The following is a 22,479-nucleotide window of genomic DNA, read 5'->3' as shown; positions in this document are numbered from 1 at the left end:
AGCAAGTCATCGATACTAAAATATTTGACACCTTTCATAGATGACATCGGAGTTTTACGCGTAGGCGGTCGTCTCCAACAACTAAATGCATCAGAAGACCTTAAACACCCCATCATACTCCCCAACGCACATCGCTTCACCGAGTTACTTATATGCAGCGCACATCAGCGGGTGCTTCACGGAGGAGTAGCAGATACTTTAACTGAATTGCGCGAACAGTATTGGATTGTACGCGGAAGACAAGCCGTAAAGAAGTGTGGTGTTTGGCGGAGTGAGGTTTGGGTCGGGTCACCCTGGGTACAACGCCGCGGGGAACTCTGGGATGGGGCACCCGGGCGGCGAGTAGTCTGTTTCATTGGCCGCTTGAGCTGGACGCTACGGAGCAAGTCGCTCCCCATGTTGGTTGCGGAATAAAGACACGTTCCGTACCAAAGTCTCTCCTTGTCGGCGGACACACAACATAAAGTGGCGACGAGGACTTTCGACCGACCACCCATGCGAACAGAACTCGAGCAGCAACTGGTGGACGCCGTGTAGGCCTGAGAAGACAGCAACTGCGGCGGGTACGGAGGAGCAAGCGACGCAGCGGAATGGTGCAGAGCCATGGCCAAGTTCGGGCAAGTCGAACATTTTGACGCTTCATTGTGCTCATGGTCGTCATACGAAGAAAGACAAGCGTCGTTTTTGAGAGGGAACCATGTGCCGGAAACCGACCAGGTTGACGCCTTTTTAAGCCTAATTGGGCCTACGACGTACAACTTACTCAAGTCGCTAACAGCTCCTCAGCTACCAGTAACGAAGTCCTTCGACGAGCTAACGCAGCTACTACGAGACCATCTAGAACCCAAGCCGTCTGTTATTGCAGAGCGAGCCAGATTTCATCGCCGAATTCAAGAGGAGGGCGAGACTATTGCGCAGTTCGTCGCCGCGCTAAGGACGCTCGCACGAACGTGCGACTTTGGCACGTTTTTGGATGAGTCATTGCGTGACCGGTTCGTTTGCGGAATGCGCCGCGTGGATATTCAGCGAGCACTTTTCGCCGAAGATAAGACGTTGACCTTCCAGAAAGCGGTTGACCGGGCCGTGGCTTTGGAGACAGCGATAAAAAGCACATCCGAGGTGCACGGGTCTGGTGGCAACAGCGACCAAGTGGAAAGCGCCAGCGTCCACAAGTTGAAAGGTGAAGATACTAAGAAGCGAGGGGTGGCAATTGTTACCGTTGCGGGTCAAGCAAGCATCTCGCACGCACGTGCATACACAGCGAAGCGACCTGTTACAAATGCCAGAAAGTGGGGCATATTCAGCGAGCATGCCGCTCATTTCAGGAGAGGAAGCCGCAAGGAAGGAAGAAGTCGCTGAAAACTTTAGCGGTGACTAAGGACGCCCATGTCAACCGCATTACAGCTCCAAAAGACCAGCCATTGACGGTAGAAGTGCTGGTTGAGAATTCGCCGGTGACAATGGAAATCGATACCGGAGCGGCGGTATCAGTCATCTCAAAGCAGCAGTACCGTGAGAGGTTTGCGGCACTGAACTTGAAGCCGACGGCGCTGCGGTTGAAGACGTACACCGGGGAAACTGTCAAGCCCTGTGGAGTTCTGGAAGTTAAAGTTTCGCATCAAGAGGAAACAAGAGTCCTGCCATTGTATGTCCTGAACCAGTCAGGGCCACCACTTCTTGGCCGGGAGTGGCTACAGAGGCTGCGGTTGAACTGGAAGCAAGTGACGGGCTTCAACAATCTTCAGAGGAGCACACAAGGGGCAAGTCCGATGCCAGTGGACAAGTTGCAAGTATTACTAGACAGGTATCAGGCCATCTTCAAGGACGAACTGGGGAAGATCTCTGGAGAGGAGGCGAGGCTGTTCCTTAAAGAAGGAAGTCATCACAAGTTTTTGAAGGCCAGGAGTGTACCCTTTGCATTGGTTCCAGCTGTAGAAAAGGAACTGTCGAACCTAGAAGCCCTTGGTGTCATCACACCGACAACCAGTAGCGAGTTTGCGACACCATTAGTGCCTGTTCCCAAGAAGGATGGCACCATACGATTGTGCTGCGATTACAAGATGACATTGAATCCGATGTTGGATGTTGAGCGTTATCCCTTGCCGAGAGTAGATGAGCTCTTCCCAGTGTTGGCGGGAGGTCAGAGTTTTTCAAAAATCGACCTCAACAGAGCATATCAGCAGGTTGTCATGAGTGAGGAGTCCCGACGATTACTGACCATCACGACACACAAAGGCCTATACCTCATGAACCGCCTACCTTTTGGAATAGCGTCGGCCCCGGCAATTTTCCAGAGGGTAATGGATAACATGCTGAAAGGAATCCCAGGGGTGGCATGTTATTTGGATGACGTGCTAATTACCGGAAAATCCCTGGAGGAGCATCTAAGAAGTCTGGAGGAGGTGTTCAAGCGTTTTGCGGAACGAGGCGTTCGCATCAAGCGAGAAAAGTGTGCCTTCTTCCAGGATCAGTTGCAGTACCTGGGACATGTGATAAGTCCTGAAGGAATAAGGACGTCGGAGGAGAAGGTGGCTGCTATCGTAAAGGCACCAGCACCAGCAGACGTGTCGCAGCTGAGATCGCTTCTGGGAGCCGTGAACTACTACGGCAAGTTTGTTCCTCAACTGGCAACCATAGTGGCTCCACTCTACAAGCTACTGCATCAAGATGTGAAGTGGCACTGGGACCGTACATGCCAAGAGGCTTTCCAACGAGTCAAAAAGTTGCTGATGTCCTCAGAAGTGCTTGTACACTACGACCCAACAGCACCCTTACAACTGGCGTGTGACGCATCATCTTACGGTGTCGGAGCTGTATTGTCTCACATATTGGAAGATGGAACTGCGCGGCCAGTCGCATACGCGTCACGGACACTGACGTCTGCAGAAAAGGGTACAGCCAGTTGGAAAAGGAAGCGCTGGCGTTGCTGTTTGGAGTGAAGAAGTTTCACTTTTACCTTTATGGACGCACGTTTAAGCTTGTGACGGACCATAAGCCCTTGCAGACTATTTTTGGACCAAAGACTGGGATCCCGGCAATGGCGGCTGCACGTCTGCAAAGGTGGGCAGTGACCCTGTCTGCCTACAGTATTCCTTTGTGTTCAAGCGGTCGACTGAGAATGTTGAAGCGGACTGTTTCTCCAGACTTCCAGTGGAAGGGCGGCAAGAGAGTGACGAAAAAGTGGAGTCTTTTTGTTCCTTAAGATTACTGTCCTTGCCGGTGGACAGTCGGGACATCGCAAGAGAAACCGCACGAGACCCGTTGCTGAGGCGGGTGTACGACTACGTCTTGAAGGGGTGGCCTCCTTACGTGGGAGACCAAGCGCTGAAACCTTGGTTTCAACGTAACACGGAGCTGTCGGCACAACAGGGCTGCCTTATGTTAGGACTGCGAGTGGTAGTGCCGGAAAAGCTACGGCGCGTGCTGCTGGACGAAATCCATGAAGGGCATCCAGGAGTAGTGCGAGCCAAGGAGCTAGCTAGGAGTTATTTTTGGTGGCCCTCAGTGGACCAGGATGTGGAAAACCATGTGAAGGCGTGTGAGCAGTGTCAGCAACAGCGTAATCTGCCTACGCAAGCGCCTTTGCATCCTTGGTCGTGGCCCACCAAACCATGGCAGCGGGTACATGTAGACTACGCTGGACCATTTCGAGGAGCTATGTTTTTGGTAATTGTGGATGCCCACTCAAAATGGCCAGAGGTGTTTATTATGCAAGCGACAACCTCGGCAAAGACTATTGAAAAGCTACAGGAGGTGTTTGCGCGTTTTGGAATGCCCGAGACGTTGGTTTCTGACAACGGTACACAGTTTACGTCAAACGAGTTCAAGGACTTTCTAAAACGGATCGGAACACGTCATGTGTTAACCGCACCGTATCACCCCAGTAGCAACGGCCTGGCGGGGAGATTTGTGCAAACCTTAAAATCGGCGCTGCGCAAGGGAGTTGCCTCGGAGCCACTGCAGCAGACCTTAGGAAAGTTTTTGCAAACCTACCGAAACATTTCACATGCAACAACGGGGGAGGCGCCAGCAGTTTTGTTTTTGGGAAGACGCCTTCGCACTAGACTGGATGTTCTCAAGCCATCTGTAGAAAACAGAGTGGCCAGGCATCAGTTCCGCCAGATGTTGCAAAGAAGCTGCCGTACCCGAGAGTTTAAAATAAAGGACCGGGTACGTGTGTGGAACCCCCATTGGGGAGACAAGTGGCTAAAGGCAACTATACTGTCAAGGAGCGGTCCTGTCTCGTACAAGCTGCGTGTGTACCGGGACCATGACACAGTCATCTGGCGACGCCATCAGGATCACATTCGGCAGGAGGGGGACCAGGAAGTTGGAACGCCGGCGTCGCGGGAGGAAGATGGAGCTAGCTTCATACCGCAAGCTTTAAGTACAGCAAGCCAAGCGCAGCCTCCCCCTGCCAGCCCACCTACAAGTGCCTCAACGGACCCGGGGTCGACCAGTATTTCAAGGCCTCGAACGCCGACTCAGCGCTATCCAACAAGAGTGCGCTGCCCTCCTGATCGTTATTCACCGGGGGACTGACCTAAGGGGGACTTTCTCAATCAAGTGCGGAAGAATGTGGTGTTTGGCAGAGTGAGGTTCGGGTCGGGTCACCCTGGGTACAACGCCGCGGGGAACTCTGGGATGGGGCACCCGGGCGGCGAGTAGTCTGTCTCATTGGCCGCTTGAGCTGGACGCTACGGAGCAAGTCGCTCCCCATGTTGGTTGCGGAATAAAGACACGTTCCGTACCAAAGTCTCTCCTTGTCGGCGGACACACAACAAGAAGTCTCTGCGAAACTGCACCAAGTGTGCAAGGACACACTTGAGGGCCGCATCAGCTCCTACGGCACAACTGCCAAAAGAACGCATTGAGGCGACGCACCCATTCAACGTCGTGGGTATTGATTTTGCTGGTCCACTTTACACAAAGGAACAAAAGAACGAGAAGTCGTATATCGCCATCTTCACATGCGCAGTCACACGAGCAGTTCACCTCGAGCTCACAACGAGCACATCTGCTCAATCCTTCTTGATGGCTTTACGTCGGTTCGTTTCCAGAAGAGGACTGCCAAACATACTTTATTCAGACAACGCTTTGGCGTTTAAGACAATTACAAGAGATATATCAGCTGTCTGGGAACTGCTCAGACATCAGGATGTACAAGACTATGTCGCCCACCATCACATCACCTGGAAATTTAGCACCGAAAGAGCCGCATGGTGGGGAGGTTTCTGGGAGAGAATGATACGAACAGTGAAGACCTCCCTCAGGAAGGTTCTAGCACGAAGCTATCTTAATTTTGAAGAGTTATCGACGATGTTACAGGAAGTAGAAGCCGCCGTGAACTCGTGTCCTTTAACATTTCTTTACTCAGATCAACGGGAACCAACAATTTTAACACCTGCACATTTCCTAGTAGGAAAACGACTTCTGTCGTGGCCGACAATGAAGCAAATGAGCTCCAACCCGCAGACATCGCGTGAACTAAGACGGCGATGGAACTACCGAGAACTAATTTCATAGCAGTTTCGGAAGAGGTGGATGAAGGAGTATCTTTTGCAACTTCGCTCTGCCCACCACACTCCGCCCAAGAACACAACGCCTATTGCTGTCGGGGACGTGGTAATTATTCACGATGCGAGACGACCAAGAGCAACGTGGAAGGTGGGACGAATAACAGAAGTGCACCCTGGACGAGACATTATCATTCGCTCGTGTGAAGTACGACTGCCGGACGGACGAACTTTTAGGAGACCAGTCCAACTTCTTTACCCACTGGAGGTCTGCAACAAGTCCGCGGTGGGAGCCTGTTAAACATAACAGCATCTCGCGACTGGGAGAAAAGGCCTGCGAGGAAAAGGAGGATCTCGTGCCATCAGAGGCCCGGGCACGCACAATTTTTTTTCTCTGGACTGATCGTGCAACCGCTATGACGAGCTGCTCAGATTAAATCGCTTGTGAAACCAGAGGCTGTTGGAGGAAGTTTTTACAGGGCGTACCTTTTCCTGCGGGCTTTGTGTCGCTCCGGGTCCATATTTCTTGGAAGGGGTTTCGCGCCTTGCGTGACGCTAATCACCTCTCACGGTGCCTTGCTTGGGGGGAGGGGGTCTAATGTCTCCGGGAGCTTTATGCCTATGTAGCTTGTCACTGCTTGGCCTTCCTCTGTGTGGTGCACACGCGCCATGTGCGTCACTGTCTGCTGCACCAGTAGGTCCTCAATGTCTGGCAAAAAGATTAGTTGCCTCATCCTGTACGTTTTTGTACTTCTTGGTAGCCCCAAGATGGCTCTTCGTACGGCATTGATCATAACTCGGAACTGGATCTTGTGACACGACCGTAATGAATGAAATCGCGCCGCATATGTGATTTTCGAGGCCAGTGTGGCCATTACTAACTTCCTTGCCGTTGCTTGTCCGGCTTCTCCAAGTCGATGGGAGATTCTTCTGACCAGGTTGAGGCCTTGCTTCCTCTTCTTTCTCATCTTGGCCATTCACTTGTCAGTGATGCTGGGTGAGCTTCCGAAGGTTACCCCTAAAAGCTTGATGCTCTCTTCTCGAACGATTGGGTCCCCGGCAAAGGTGAGCTGCAGGTTTCTTTGGACGTTACCGGCCCCGAACACGGTGTATTTATTCTTTTGTGGGGATGGTCTCATCCCTACTTCTTTCAGAAAGTCGCCGATGGTATTTAGTCCTTCTTGCAGTGCTGCCCCCTGTTGCTCTGGCGTACCTTCATGCGTCCATATGGTGACGTCGTCTGCATACGCCGTCGCTTTCAGCTTTTTGATCTTGCCACTAGCTGCGGACTAGGCACGGAGGTCACATCGGACACGGTAGAAGAAGCGGCTCTTCTGTTCACGTTGAGAGTATACGGGCACCTCCCCGGCAAGACGAGAAACCTCGTCATCTATACGGACTCCCAGGAGGCGGTACGAAATATGTACAAGCTCAAGGCAACTGCAAGCCCAACGGTACACGCCTTCTTCGACCGGCGCTCAGGCTATACCGGGAGCACGGTACAAGAATCAGTGTACGATGGGTCCCGGGACACCAGGAGATCTCAGAAAACGACATGGCTCACGCAGCGGCACAGTGCGGGATGAGAAGAATTCCTCAGTTGCCATCCCAACAGTCGTCCAATTGCGAACAGTCAGTCGAACAGCCAGAAGATACAGCATGCTACGACCCCATCGAAGAGCTGCGTAGATGTCGCAAGATGCGAAAGATTGAGCTAGCGGAGAAGTGGCAGCCCGAGGGGACTACCGGCTTCCGGCGAAAACCTTCAAGCGAAAGAAAACGGTTCAACTTTGGCGCATCCGTACCGAAGGCGCGGTCACGCCAAGGCTCAAGTACCAAATCAGCCTCTCGCAATTACGACGGACGCAGCCCTACGCGGTCCCTCCGGACCCGCGATGTCAGAGATGCAAGGATCCAGAAGTCATTCCCAGGCTCGACCATCTCCTATGGGAATGCCAAGCTCTAGCCTTGTGCAGAGTGGGTGCCATCGAGACGCTACCCGAGGAAGAAAGACCCAAGAGACTCGTGGATTGGACGCACCCGCAGGGCGAAGCCCAACGCCGGACGAGGATCCTCCAGTCGCTTCTGGACTTCGTACCCAAGGCAGATCTGGGGCACTCCTTTTGAAAACACCCCTCATGACCCATCGCACAGTAATCCCTCATCACCCACAATCACGCAAGAACGAGGCTGCCAGATCCCAGGATCACCGCGGCGCGGATAATCTTTCTATTCGTAGTTCTTGGTTTCCAATAAACGTTCCCTACCTACCTACCTACATGACCATGACCTACTGTAATCCTGACCTGCCGACAGACAAGAGCGGCAGCGCGCGGTGTACACACATTTTGTACACACAAAATCCGCAGCGTTTCGTAACGCTATGGGTCCATGGCGCCACTTAACGGTCTTTCTGCTTCCTAAGATATCCGCACATCAATTTGAAGCGCGCAAGTCGTGGCTGCGTTATCTGGTCCTGACCTGTACGGGGAATAGCTCTCTTACCGCGATTTCGCCACTGCGCGTGTGAAATATTTTGCCACTAGGGGCGCCAGCTGCCGTCAAAGTTAATGGGGCGCGCCAGTTGAAGATGAGGCGTGGGTCGAACACGCGCATACTTATTAGACCGCTTCAATATGAATATGCGACGGGGGATAACCGGTTTTATCTTTAGCTATATTTATGCATAAACGTTTGATTATTAACACGTCAAGCCTATTTCAGTTCTTTCAGGAGACTTTGTGGGTCATTGCGGCCGGTTCATACCTTGAAAACCTTCCTAGACGCAGTCTTGGCTTTCACTCTTTTTAACCTTTCATTTTTGTTTTCTCTCTTTTTAACTTTATGAAAGCTAACTCCAGCCGTCTTTTTACTTGCCGATATACAATAGGGTGCGCAGCAGTAAACCATATATACCATTGGTGGATCGTTACGGTTCAAGCTCAAGTACAAGTTGCAGAGCCCGAAAACATAAAAGCACTTCGGTGCTCTAGTACGATCTCGTTCTACCTCGTGGCACCGCGCCCTCACCCCCTAATCAACCAGACAGAGGCGATTAGACCAACATTGAAAAACATTTATTGTTCCGCTACGAGAGAAAACGGTTGATCCCGCCGCTGGTGCCGCTCTGCGGCGAGGTGGACCCCCGCGGAAGGGAAGGAAGAGCGGTAATCAGCTAGTGTAGAGGTGGCAGGCCACAGGGAAGGCAGGCTGTGAGCTGTGTGTGGGTCCCAGATGATGATGATGATGATGATCTTGCAGCTGTTCCCTTTGTATCGGGCGGTTCCGAACAACGTTCGTACCTAGCCAAAAAAAAAATCTATATATTAAACAAGAAAAAAAAACTTATTTCTTCGCGTTCAATTTGCTTTTGTCCTTCACCACCAGTCCTCCAGTCTGCTTTTCGTTCTTCCGATTACTTTCCAGCTCCGTCCAATCGGCTTCGTGGACGCTGCGGCGCGCGTTTCAACCTCACTTCGAGGGATAGCAACAGCATCTCTATCTAGAAACGCGTTCAGCGCTGACCCCGTCGCCGGTGATTGGAAGCCGAGTGCTTCCGCTAGCAATTGGGCTTGTGGAAGGGGCTGGCCAGGTGTCTGTCCGTTTTCAGGAGCGTAATACCACTGCACCGGATGGCTTGGTTGCAGGCTTGTGCATGAGAGGACGATGTGTTCGATGGTTTCATCCGCTTCTCCACAAGCCCGGCATGTTGTTGTTTCCACCATCCGATTATATTTCTGTTGGTACACTAGTGTTCTCAGCCCTCCTGCACGTGCCTCAAAAAGCAAGCGGCTGCCCAGGCTGTTATCATATAACTGGGCCTCCGCTGATATTGTACTTTTGCTGAGGTTGTACACACGTAGCGTTGACTTCCTCTTGGCCGCCTTTGCCCACTGAAGGGCCTCCTCCTCACGCACTCTTTTCCGCACCTCCGTTTCCCACTTTGTGTCTGTATTGGCACTCACGGGCACTGTGAAGAAACCAAATTTTTTTCCAGTTGGTATAGCCGCTTCCTCCATCTTGTCTGTATACTTGTAAGGTGGATGTATACGAAGAGTCGCTTTGCCCACCGATTTCGGTCCATGAATCGCAGCCGCCCGTTGTAGTCGATCTTGCTCGTCGCTTCTCTGGCTTCGAAGGATGACCACCCGAGGTCTCCTTGGACAGCCTCGTTGGCCACCATACCATGGCATCCTACGGCCATGAAAAACCTTTACCGCGCGCCCTCAACGGAGAAACCAGGCACTCTGCCGGCGAAAGCTGGTCCCATAGGGGGCTCTTCTGTCCGCAGGTCAGGATTACAGTAGGTCGTGCTCATGACGTCTTGCCGCAGGCTTGTAGCTGAACTTAGTGCTTTTCTTGAGAACGGCATGTACTTCTTCCGGTAGGCATCCGTTCCCCAGAATGGAGACGTTGTTAGCGGCTGCAGCTGCGTTGTTTCTTCTCGGTGGAAGATTGAGACGTGTTCTTTGCGACAAGAACGTAGTTGACTGGTGCGCCGACGTCCTGTGCTCTGCATACCGGCAGGCGTCGATGCTTGGGTCTCTCTCTCTTTTGTTGTACGATAATCCGAAGCCAGTTGTTATACAACCCACCCTGTCTCTAATATTCCGAATTTAAATCTTGCAAATCCTTCTTGCATGTCCCCCCGAAGGCTCCAAAACTCTGAAAAGTGCTCTCAGCCCCCGGAGGCACAATCTTCCTTTTCATGCAAAACGCAAGAATTCTAGACTGGCAGGCAGAGATGGCAATCAAGTTCCCACAGGTGATTTCTGGATCTTGTTTGACACGTCGAAAAAGAAAAGAGCCCAGAGTAGAATATATATGTTGAACTGATAATGCCACGGCGGGAAACACAGATAACAATCTCGGCGGACAAGTTCCAGCAGTTCCAGCAAGTTCCCCTAGAAGGATCTGCATGTTCATGCCCGACAGAGTCGTTTATTAGGAGAGTTTGGTCATTGATTGAATTGAATAGGTGAGCATCTCGTGGACAACCACAGGCCGCAAAACAGCACCTGGTGGTGGTCGTGAGCTCAAAAAATGCGACACGATTAATTTAAGCCGTTTTAGCGTAGCTAGAGTGAAAAGTTATAACCCTTGGTGACTGAAAACGTGGCGGATGTGAGGTTTTCGTCAAGTCGATATTCAACGGTAGAATAAACGAACGTTTGTTCCAAACCAGAGCAAACTGCGTGGTTGCGGTGCGGATCCCAACTAGAGTCCGACTCTTTGTGTGGCTTCTTTTCTTGTACCACTTATTAGTGCGTCAATAAGTTCCATGGTAGACTCTCCTTGTGCGCAACACACACAAGCCAAACAATTCGCACGGTTCCTAGCTTACTGTTCCTTCCCTTGCCGCTTCGGCAAACAAGAGAATCGCGCAACACGTAAAAGTAATATATATATTTGACCAAACATGGGCTAACTGCAGAGGCTACAAGTGCGAGCTGGTAGCTTCGAAAGATTCTTCCCCAGTACGAACAACGACCGGTTTTGCACAAACACTCGAGCGGTTGAGCAGGGAACAAAAGCGGGGTGCTCGCGCTCGCAAGATACCATGACACCTGTGACTTCTGGGCCGGTTTGCTGATCTTGCGGCCGCGGCTGCGGCTGCGGCCAAGAGGGATTTTTCTGTCACGTGACCAGCTCCATGGGGACAAGGAAGTACCTAGCGTCCCTGCCTAATGGCAGAGAAATCCGTATCGCTTCAAGCACAAAAGCCTAATTTCGCTCGCAGAAACTGACTGCAGGGACTTTCAACGGGAGTCCAATTGACCGCCCCCTTATACTGTAGGAGCAGAAGGTAAAGTTTCGGCCAGGGAGGGTAAATATGAGCCAAAATAAAGAAAAAACCACTCGAGATGAAAACGGTGGCAGAATATTTATATACCTCCGCCAGCGCCGCGCCTTCAACTGTGGTCGTGAGGTTAGAGCGCCGGTACTTATCGTCACGGCGTGAAAGTTTCAAGTTCAAATGGCGCTAGAAACGTTTCTTTTTTGTATTTTGCGCGTGTCTCACTTTTTAACTGTGATCCTTTTTAGGAATCATCCACTTGCACTACTGCGCCTTACACGGTGTTTACTGTTAGTCCCACCTGTTCATTCGAAACATCGGTAAGAAAAAAAAAAAGAAAGATCGAGGCAAGTTAACGCGCTAATACAATCATTTCATAATGTTCATTAAAAGGAGACCAAGGTAACAGCATCGGTATGGCTTTCACACAAACGGAGCCGAAACAAGCATCCTTTCCCCAGCAACTACCATTTTATGTGTTTTTAAATATACAACGCTCTTGCTACGACTCCTTTCAATAACAGGAGGCGCCCGTTTAGAACTAATAAAAACTGCAGTTGTGACAATTAAAAAAAAAAGACTTTCACAAAATGAGCAAAAAGAAAAAAAGAATAGCAGCTGTGGATGCATTGATTGAGCGAAATCCTACAGGCAAGGCAGCAAGTCAAACGTCTGAGAAAGTAGTAACACCGAAATAAAAGAGATCATACTTTTACTTGCATGAAATGTGATAAAAGGTATATTTTTACCCTTTACATTTTGTTGTGGCAACCGTTTTGTAATATTAGCACATTACTTGTTATATTTTAGTCAGAATAGCAGACGATCACAACCGAATGCAAAGTGAATCAGGCGTCGACATCGCAAACCCTCTCTCTAACGTTGGAAAATGGAAACAACAAATTCTAGAGAAATTCAGCAGCACAGTTACCTGGCGAACGAAGAGACGGGCATGGGAAGATATTGTCAACTTTCCGCGGAGTGTACGGCAGATGCAGGAGGCGTGGCGGAAGTTGGTAAAGGAAGCGAGAGACATGAATGCGCTCTTCCGAGGTCATGAACAACGAACTGGTGAGTCAGAACTACCCGCCCAATGATTTTATAGAGCTCATATGGCCTTGTCTACATTCTTAGTGGGAGTGCAATCAAATAGAAAAAAAAAGAGAGTTACTGACGCGATCTGAACCCGGGACTTTGACGCCACGACGGCAAATACCGGCGCTGTAACCTCTCGACCACGGTAGAAGGCGCGAGACGTCTGCGCTGGCGGAGGTATATAAATATTCTGCCACTGCTTTCATCTCGAGTGTTTTTTTCTTTATTTTGGCTCATTTTCACCCTTCCTGGCCGTAACTTTATCTGCCTCTCCTACAGCATAAGGGCGCGGTCAATTGGACTCCAGTTGAAAGTCCCTGCAGTCAGTTTCTGCGAGCGAAATTAGGCTTTTGTGCTTGAAGCGATACGGATTTCTCCGCCATTAGGCAGGGACGCTAGGTACTTCCTTGTCCCCATGGAGCTGCTCACGTGACAGAAAAATCCCTCTTGGCCGCAGCCGCAGTCGCGGCCGCAAGATCAGCAAACCGACCCTGGATTCTGAATGTTGCATGTTTCTTTTCACTGCGCTCGGCGAGGGGGGATCGGTGGCCGAGTGGGCTGAAGTAGTGCCACTAAATAAGCTACGCTTCAGAGTAACGACACTTCGCCATATTGTGTCTTAAAATCATGGTTGCCAGTTATCTGAAGCTTTATCTGAAATCACAAGAAACGCTTCTCCGCCCTCTACAAATGTTTAAACAGTTCGCGACAGAGCAAAGCAATCTTAGATGACCTCCCTAACACCAACTCTAATGCTGAGGAAGCCTCCCTTATGAATCAGGACGATCGGCAGTTGTGTCTGCTCTGCATATGAGCCAAAATGGCGGCGCCCAAAACAATGTCGGGGAACGGAGTGCCGATACTCTAAGCGGAGCTCATTTAGTGGCTCTAGGCTGAAGCGCACACCCAGCTCGACGCGCGTGGAGCGAAAGCTCGCGCTGCAGAACCCAGAGATTCTGGGTTCGAGCCCCACCCCTGCCCGTTTCGATCTGGATGAGCATCGTACCGGCGTGCTGTCGTGTATCACTACTGCGTGGTGCACGTTAAAGACCCCAGGCTAGCGGTTGTACTGCACTGAATAAATTGCTCATCTACAGCGTGTGACTCGTCGCAACTTTAAATGGCTGACCAACTACACACTGTATAAATATCCTCACAACCCCAATTATTGCGCTCTGCGAAACCGGGTGTCACCGTAGAGCCGTTTCGTGTCAGTGGAGATCCCGACGTCTTCTTTCTCCGATCAGATTGGCGCTCACTCAGCAGTCATATTTTTTTACCAGAAAGAAGCGCGGAAGCGGGATTACTGTCTCAATTATTAGCTCGATTTGAATAGTTCATTGGTAGCCGTAGGCAACGCGTTCATGCCTTGGTCACCCAATGATCATTGCTGCTGATTTGCTATTGGCGCCACTGTTAGAGTGTACTAGAAAGGACGAGTTGGGCTACCGGAGTGCTATTTCTGCACCTACAGATGTGGAAAAAACGGCTAATCGAAGCCACTTCACTCGTAGCGCCCTCTCGGGTGCTACGAGCGAAGGGGTTCAGATTAGGCGTTTTTTTTTAAATTAAAAACGTGTTGCATTTTCACGCCAAGCTATACATTTTATAAAACCTAGACGCCAGGTGTCAGGTCAATACATAAACCCACCGCGACCTGACTTGTCGGCACAACGCCATGCGACATCGCGACGACGCCTTGACGTCAACGTCGTCATCGACGTTGACAACGCGCGTTACACGACATCGAGATTGCGTTCTAACGTCATATTGCGTTGACAACAACGTCGATGCCAGCGTTGAAGTTGACGACGATGACGACGATGTCACGCGACGTCAAGATGACGGCGTCCTTGTAAATGCGAGTCATAATGACGCTTGGTGTCAGGTCGTCGACGTCGTTGTCGACATGACGCAACTCAACGTCACGACGACGACCAAAACTTGACGACGATGTTATATGACGCCAAGACTGGGTCGTGACGGCGAGTCGACGTTGATATTGGCGAACGCGACGACGTTACACGCCCTCAAGGCGTCGTTGTGACGTTGAGGTGGACGATGACGTTAGGACGACGTTAACGTGATGTCATAGCGATGTTTAACATTGCGTGGGGCATTCACGACCACGTCCTCGTTGTCCTCGACGCGGCGCGACGTCATGACAGCGTTACAACGGCGACTTGATGTCGCGTGACTGCGTCGTCCTCAACGCGACACGATGTCTCGACGGTCTTACGACAGCATCTTGGCGTCGCGTAACGGCGTAGTTGACGATGACGTCATGCCATCGTTGTAACGCCCCCGTCGAAGTGACGTGGCGTTTTCACGTTACCTCTGACGTCAAAATCATTAAAAAATGAAAGTTGCTTACAACCCCCTGTAACACCGAATTAGAGCGCAGCTCTTGAGGAGGACGAGCGAAGGGTACTAAGGGGAGCGTATACCCCTTCTCCCTCCTCCTCACCTCCTCATCCTGCGTGCTACTGCTGCCTCCGAGCGGCGTCTGCGTCGCCGTCGCCGTCGGCGTAACCGTGAGGTCACATGACACTCGTTACGTCACGTGACCCTGAGGTCACGTGACATCGCCGGGGTCACGTGAATTTACCGAAGTCACGTGACCTCACTGATGACGTCATCAGTGACATCACCAGTGACGTCACGCGTCCCATAATGTACCGCGCGGTTACGCCGACGCCGACGCCGACAGCGACGGCGACGCCGCTCAAACCGGAAACGGGCGCCTAAAAGCTGCGCTCTAAAAAATACAGTATAGCTCCTGAAGGGATTTATTGACCATATGACCTTTACCTGTGTCGACGCTCGCTTCGATCGCAGCAAAGGTGGCGCTGCGATCGAAGTGGCCTGATTCCACCTGATTGCATTTCACATTTTGAGGACCTATTGAAAGCATGAGCGGAGGCTGTAGCTCGCCCCACTCAGTCATTTCTAGTTCACTCTACCATCGTCAATGAGACGCCGAGATTAAACGATTCTGTTCCACGATTTAAATGTTGTTTTTAATCCTGTGACGTCGCGGTTTGCTGATTGGTCGACGCGTTGTCGCATATTTAGTTTACGCTTTAACCGCGGGGGGAATATTCGGCGCTAGCGGTGGCCTTTGCTCCGCGTATTGACCAAACTCTCCCAATGTACGGCTCCGATACCCGAGTCCCACTAGAGTGACAAACAGAAGCGAACGACAGTGACAAGCTTCAAATACATGCAGCATGCTCGCGATGGTACCTTTGGCAGGCGTTTAGTCGTTCGGTGCTCGTGAAGTAAGCACAAGTGATTGCAAGCCTGCCAAAGATACCCTGCGTTCATGGTGCTCCTGTTTAAACGTAGCCTCCTTTATTCTACAAAGCCCGTAAAACCGCTAAATTTTCTGGTTTGAGGCTTGTCGCTGACATTTCTTTTTGTTTTTCGTTCTAGTAAGACTCGGGTATCAGGTCACGCGCTCCGCTGTTGGCATTTTACTGCGAAAACTGTTAGTGGGTGAATATTGTGCTTTTATCGCCGTTATCAAATAACTGGTCACAGTTTTCGGGTAGCGAATTCAGGGCAGCATTTCAATAGAAAGAATTCACTGGAGGCCATAAATATGTGTTTATGGCCTCCAGCGCCACTGAGCGCGTGCTGATGACGAGCGTATACAGCTTTTTTGCAACGTGCATTAAACACGTTGAAGGCTGCCGCCCGTAGCAGCCTATTAATGTGAGCTCGTTGTGAGCATCTGTTCTCAGTAGCGTACTCAAATATGCCGTCCAGTGAATACCGCCTTTAAGCGCAAGCGAAACCTATAGCGGGTATTCCCAGGACCCATATTGTTGGACGTCGTTCACAGCGCATGCTCTGAAATAGCTCCCATTTATTGTCTTCTAAAAACGGCGATTCTGATTATGTGGTATGGATGTTGAACGTGCATTCTTGTGCACTCCTCGCAGGCAGTGCGGCCAAAGATACCCGTGCGCTCGCGGACCTTGAGCACCGATCAAAGCTGTGCACGTGCGGTGTTCGCTTTTTCTGAAATGCCAGAAGCAGATATCCTCAAGCATTGTTCTGAGAGTGCGCCGCGAACGACGTTCAACGAACGGGCGTCCCGGGACTACCCCCTATACAGGGTCTTGAACAACGGTTATACATTTCACGAGCAATGCGTGGCGCGCTCGCTCGCGTAGATTCTCCTTCGCTCGCACTGATGGTGAAAGAAAGGTTAAGCCCATAATAATTTGCACGTAAAATATTCAAGCAGAAGGGACATTCGCTCCATAGCCCAGGGTGCAGTCTATACTCTGTTCACCCTTGAGCTGTGACTACAGTCCAAGCTACAAGCACGAACTAGCCCGCGCTCCTGGTTTTGAGACCTGGGGGGCTAAGCTCGCCTCCGGCGGGAATCTCTCCGATGCCACGTCACGAGGGAGGGGAGGAGCTTCTTTTGACTCCGCCCCGGCGAGTTTCCCACTCCCCCTCTTACATTTCCGACCCCCCCCCGGCGGCGGCGAGTTCCCCAGCGTAGCTCCGGTTTTTCCCTACGCTCCGCAGTGAAGGGTTATTATTTTATTTAAATCGGGGGATCGGTGGCCGGCTGGGCTAGCGCACACCAGCTCGGAGCACGTCGAGCGAAAGGTCCGTTGCAGAACCCAGGATGCTGGGTTCAATCCCCACCCCTGCCCGTTTCGATGTTGATGAGCATCGTACCGGCGTGCAGTCGCGTAACAATACTGCGGGATGGACGTTAAAGACCCCAGGCTAGCGGTTGTACGGCACTGCATGGCTAAATTTCTCATCTACAGCTGGGAGAATCTTCCCCGTTGAGGCAGACCAAGTTTTAGGCAGTATCAACATACATACAGCCCAATTGTTTTTTTATTTAAATCGTAAATGACAAATAAGAATAGGTAACAGCAGGGATGCTAATTATACAAACATTGCTTGGATGTGGGCTAGTTGACTAGACATTGTGATGGTTTGCTGCGCCACGTAGATGCAAGAAAAACGTTCTTGATAAAGATATAAACTAAAGCAGAGTATAGACGAAAAACAACATACAGGAATGGCGCAGACTAACAACTGTGTAATTTCTTTCTCATCTTTCTCCCCCCACACCGCCACACAGCCACAATATGTATATTTTTTTTCAGAATAGGGTGCACGTGGAGCGAAAGCTCGCGCTGCAGAACCCAGAATCGTGGATTCACCCCCACCCCTGCCCGTTTTTATCTGGATGAGCATCGTACCGGCATGCGGTCGTGTATCACTACTACGTGGTGCACGTTAAAGACCCTAGGCTAGCAGTCGTACTGCACTGGCTAAATTGCTTATCTACAGTAGGTGACAATGTCGCAATGTTCTGGCATGTTTTCCTGATGTATAAACAACTAACGGCCAATTTGTTTGTCGAAATACGGTGTGGAAGAAGAAAGATGAGAAAGAAATTACAGAGTTGTTAGTCTGCGCCATTCATGTATATTGCTTTTCTTCTATCATCTGTTTTAGTTTGAATTTTATCAAGTGCGTTTATCTTGCATCTACGCAGCACAGCAACCCATCAAAATAATTGTAAAAGCCTGTAGGTAATGGTAAATTGCGTTCCTGGTTGCAGATTGCCGTAAAAACACATTTGTTTCTAGGATTCACTTTGTAGAATTTGGATGTAGGATTCACGACAGGGGCGACGGTCCATTCACGGCTCCATCGCCTCAAGCCCGGTTCGCAACGCAGTTCATCGCACAGCCACCTTACCACGTCTTTCGAGAGGCGATAGTGTTGTTGAAAATGAACGTCGTCCATGTCCAACACATTGGCGTGGTTTAAATACCTATGCCGACGGCAAAACACGAACGAAAACGCTGCCATTTTGGACGCTTCTCCCTGATCTCGCGCCCAACTCGCCCAAACTCGCCTAGGTCAGAGCCGGCAAGCTTTTCCCATCCGCGGCGGCTTCTGCCACGTCACAATGACGTCACCGCATCTCGCCGCGAGTTCCGAATATGCAACTCTCCGACCGCCTCAAACCCTCCGTTTAACGTCACGATCTAGGGAGTGTCGGCGCGTGTCGTCATGCACGGCGCCGACCAATCGCGGCGGTCGGCGAGTTTGGCGGAGAACTCGCCTCGATCTCGCCGCGCCGAGCTTAGCCCCCCTGCTTTCCCGGAGCGAGAGTTTCGTCCGCGGAATAGTGTTTTAAAGCAGCGACCTCGTGCTCTCGTGCTCTCGTGCTTTCGTGCTTGTGTGATTGGCTGCCGTCTCAACTTAAGGCTGAGCGGAGAATAAATAGCCATTGACGTACTTGCTTGTTTCTTTGTGAAGCACGAAATCCACGCGCCACACGCAGAAACACTATGCAACATGGCCTAAAACTTGCATCCTTTTGTTCCAGCTGCAGAGTACTAATGTGAACTACGCCTCTTAAATCCACGTTTTCGCCATTCTTGCCACTGCACCCTCCCTTCCGCCAAAGACAACTTGCAAATTTTGTAAGTAATATAAATTTATCCTACTATTGGTCCACGTATTTGAAGACCAATCGCTTAACACCTAGTTCACTTCACAAAAATACGTAAATGCCACAGATCTTCACTATGAAATGTATTGAGTTATACCTTCATGAAAGTTGATGGGCAGGTGATGGCAGCCATCTGGTGGGAAGGACCATTCCATTCAGAGGCTGCTCGGGGAAAAAATGAAAAGAAAATGTACTGGTGCGGGTGCGTGGATTAGAGACTTGCAATGGGTGACCGGTATGCTGGGAAATGCGTGCAGAAGGTGCAATGTAAGGTGAATTAGCGAGCGAAGAATAACAGAACTTGTGACATAAACAGACACTGTTTATGCATTGACGACAAGAAAAACTAGTTAGTTTTGATTTAGCTTTCAGTGATGAAATGCTAACATCGTACGAATATTAAGAATGCATGAATCTGGGGGCGCGATTTGGAACTGCTTCAAGAGCGTAAATTAGATAAACTTGATGCCGACTCTAGATGGCGGATGTATATTCTAAATTTGATCTAATGAGTGATTTTTAGGCTAGTAATTTGAGGGATGCACCATAGGTGACGCATCAGGAATCCTAGTGTTCTCTTTGTAGATGCGATAATGTTAGTGGCATGCGAACGCCATGATAGATCGTTGCAGAAAGTGACACCAAAGTAATTGTATGAGTCCACTAATTCAACGGGAATATGAGCGATAACAGAGGGGAAGACATGGGGGTTACGACAGTGGGAAAAATACATGAGTCTACATTTATCAGGATTAAGTGTCATTAACCAGCGGTTGCACCATAGCCGAACGCCGTTAGGATCGTTCTGAAGGGAAGTTTGGTCAGCAACCTTAGTGATTGAGCAATAGATAACAAAACAATCGGCGAACATGCGAGTATGGGAAGACACGTGCTGCGGTACAGGTCAACAATGTATACCAGGAACAGAAGCGGACCAATAACAGATCCTTGCGGGACACCTGATGTTACTCGGAGGAAATTTGAGGTATGGTTTTTAATGACAACAGAGTGGGAGCGGTTGCTCAAGAATTGTTTGATCCAGCCGAAGATGTCGGAATTTAAATTTAACTGTGCAAGTTTTGGTAACAAGCGCTTCAGAGGGGCTTTGTCAAAAGCTTTGGCAAAATCTGAGGAGTTCCAGCACTGGGTCGCAAGGAGTTCCAGCACTGGGACAGCATCAAGAAGGCACAGTTCCACAGGATCTGGTATGTCAAGCGAACGCAAGTCTTGAACTCTGTTAAGATAATGAAGAGGAAGGAGAATTGTTTGCCATTGGCATGGCGTAATGCTCAGTGTGTGTCGGAATCGCGTTTAAATGTAGTCAACCCTTGTAGCATTTCGATTTCAGAAAGAACAGAAAGTTTTTTATCCAAGGGACCTAAATTTTGTATCAATGTGAGGCCTTCCAGACTCGATGTATTTTCCGCAGTTCAAAACGTTGCGGGCGTAGTAGGTCATGATGAAAAGACGGCTTTTTTGGATCAGACGGTGGGGAGATTAGATAAAATCATGGGAGATATGTACCCGAAAGAAAAAAGGAATTTTAAGGATGTAAACATGGTCAAGAATGAGATAGATTCACGGTCGTTAAAATTACTCCAAACAGATAAATCGGGGAGGTTTGGTATCCTCCCGATGAAAGAATTTCAAAACAAAGCAGAAAACGCCATGAGTGTATTGTTCAAGGACTGGAACGGAAAGTTGGCAAAGGTGAGAAGGGACATATGCACAGTGTTCAAGGAAGAAGATAAAAAGCAAGTTGTCAAAAGCATAATGAGTCAATCCGAAATGTACGTATGTTTAAAATTTTTGCTAAAGGGCCATAAAGTGGAGATGCCTCTCAGAGCGGTTGTAAACGAAAACGGAACGTGGCAAAAAATTGTGTCTAAGTTTCTGCAGCATGGGTTAGGTCAGGTCAGTTTAGACAAATCCTTATCGCTGAGAAACCCAGAAGAACTCATTCAGATCTTAGAACACAACCATGGGAGGAGGTGTGCGGTATTCTCCATGGATATAAAAGATTTGTATTATTCTCTGGAAAAGAAGAGGCTGATGAATGTCGTGAAGGAGGTGCTAGAGTTGAATCTGGTAAAGTTTCAATCAGGATCGGGCGTAACAGTGGAAAGCTTCCTTACCGTGTTAGATCTCTATTTAAAGTCAACAGTCCTCGTATATAATAATCGAAAATACATCCAGAAAGAAGGTGTATGCATAGGCTCGTCCGTCGCTCCGTTGTTAGCTGAAATATACCTCAACAGTTTGGATAGAGTATTGTTTGACAGGATGAATGAGTTGTCACCTAACGTGGGCTTCATCAGAAGATATGTAGATGATATTTTTGTCTGCACGTTTGAAGAAGGAAAGTCGGAGTATCTTGAAAAGCTTATTAGGTCAACGGCCCCGGAGTTGCACTTCACAGTAGAAAAACCAGAGGAGAACATGTAGCAGTTTTTGGACTTGCGCATTCAGGTACAAAATGGTATATGTTGGGAATATGGTAAGAAGATGGCTAAACTGGTGCTCCCGAGACAAAATTGTCACTCTAAAATTATTAAGGCGGGAGTTGCGAAATCATTAATTGGTAATGCGCTAAAAAGGTCATGTACCCATTTCATGAGTCAAGCTTTAAAAAGACAATGGGGTAGACTGGAAGACGCGGGGTATGATGAAACTTTTCTAAACCGGCAACTTTCCATTCAAATCAGAGATAAGCGGAATGAACCAACTGTGAGGAACCGACGAGTTGCTATACCGTATTTTCACGATATTTCCCATAACATAAAAGCGTCGGCGAAAAGGTTTGGCGTAGAAACAGTGTTCACATCCGATGTTAAGTTGTGCAAGCTTACACCTTTTGAATCGAAACAGGAAGTTTGCCAGAAGGCACATCGCGAGAAGTCGGTACCGTGTGAGAATTCGGTGGTTTATGAGATTCCTTTGGAGTGTGGATTTAAATACGTAGGCCAGACGTCGAGATGTCTAAATGATAGACTGACGGAACACAAACGGAATGTGATAAACAACGCGTCCAATTCCGAGTTAGCGAGGCACCTTCTAGAGTGTAATAATTGTAAAGCCAACTGGTCCGAAACGGAAGTAATTCACAAAGAACGCAATGATATGAAACGTGTAGTCCAAGAAACGATTCGTATAAAAACGTCTGGCAACTCCATAAGTCAGGCGTATTTGCAGTTTGGGAACGAATGTAAACAATTTCTACGCTTGTAAAGTTTTTTTTTTTTTTTTTTTTTTGTAGTATTAGTGTTGTTTATATGTGTATCCTTGGACTTGTTCGAGAAAGTCGCTGTGTTATCCATTTGTGGTTCGTGGTAGGAGGGCAATGTCGTTCTCATTTTTGGAGATGGCCCCAGTTCCGGCTGGTAGCAGTGTATAGTATTGTTTCTTTGGACTGAGTGATTTGTAAGTGGGAACGCACCTTTGAAGGTCAAACCCTTTCTTTGTGTTCAGCAGTGTTTTCACCTACATTCGCCGGGTAGCAGTGGTTATGCTAGAATGTGTCCCTTTGTGTGAGTGTCCCACAGCCAAGGTGAAGAGAGATAAGA

The 22,479-nt window shown here is 49.5% G+C and overlaps 1 pseudogene; it reads left to right on the top strand.

Moving 5' to 3' along the window:
* The first annotated feature begins 1,005 nt into the window (after positions 1-1,005).
* Positions 1,006-22,009, top strand: LOC115323569 (annotated as a pseudogene).
* Positions 22,010-22,479: the final 470 nt, after the last annotated feature.

This window comes from Ixodes scapularis, unplaced genomic scaffold (assembly GCF_016920785.2).
Source record: "Ixodes scapularis isolate PalLabHiFi unplaced genomic scaffold, ASM1692078v2 PGA_scaffold1__304_contigs__length_218370807, whole genome shotgun sequence".
Taxonomy (NCBI): Eukaryota; Metazoa; Arthropoda; class Arachnida; order Ixodida; family Ixodidae; genus Ixodes; species Ixodes scapularis.
This window is presented reverse-complemented; position numbering and strand designations above follow the sequence as displayed.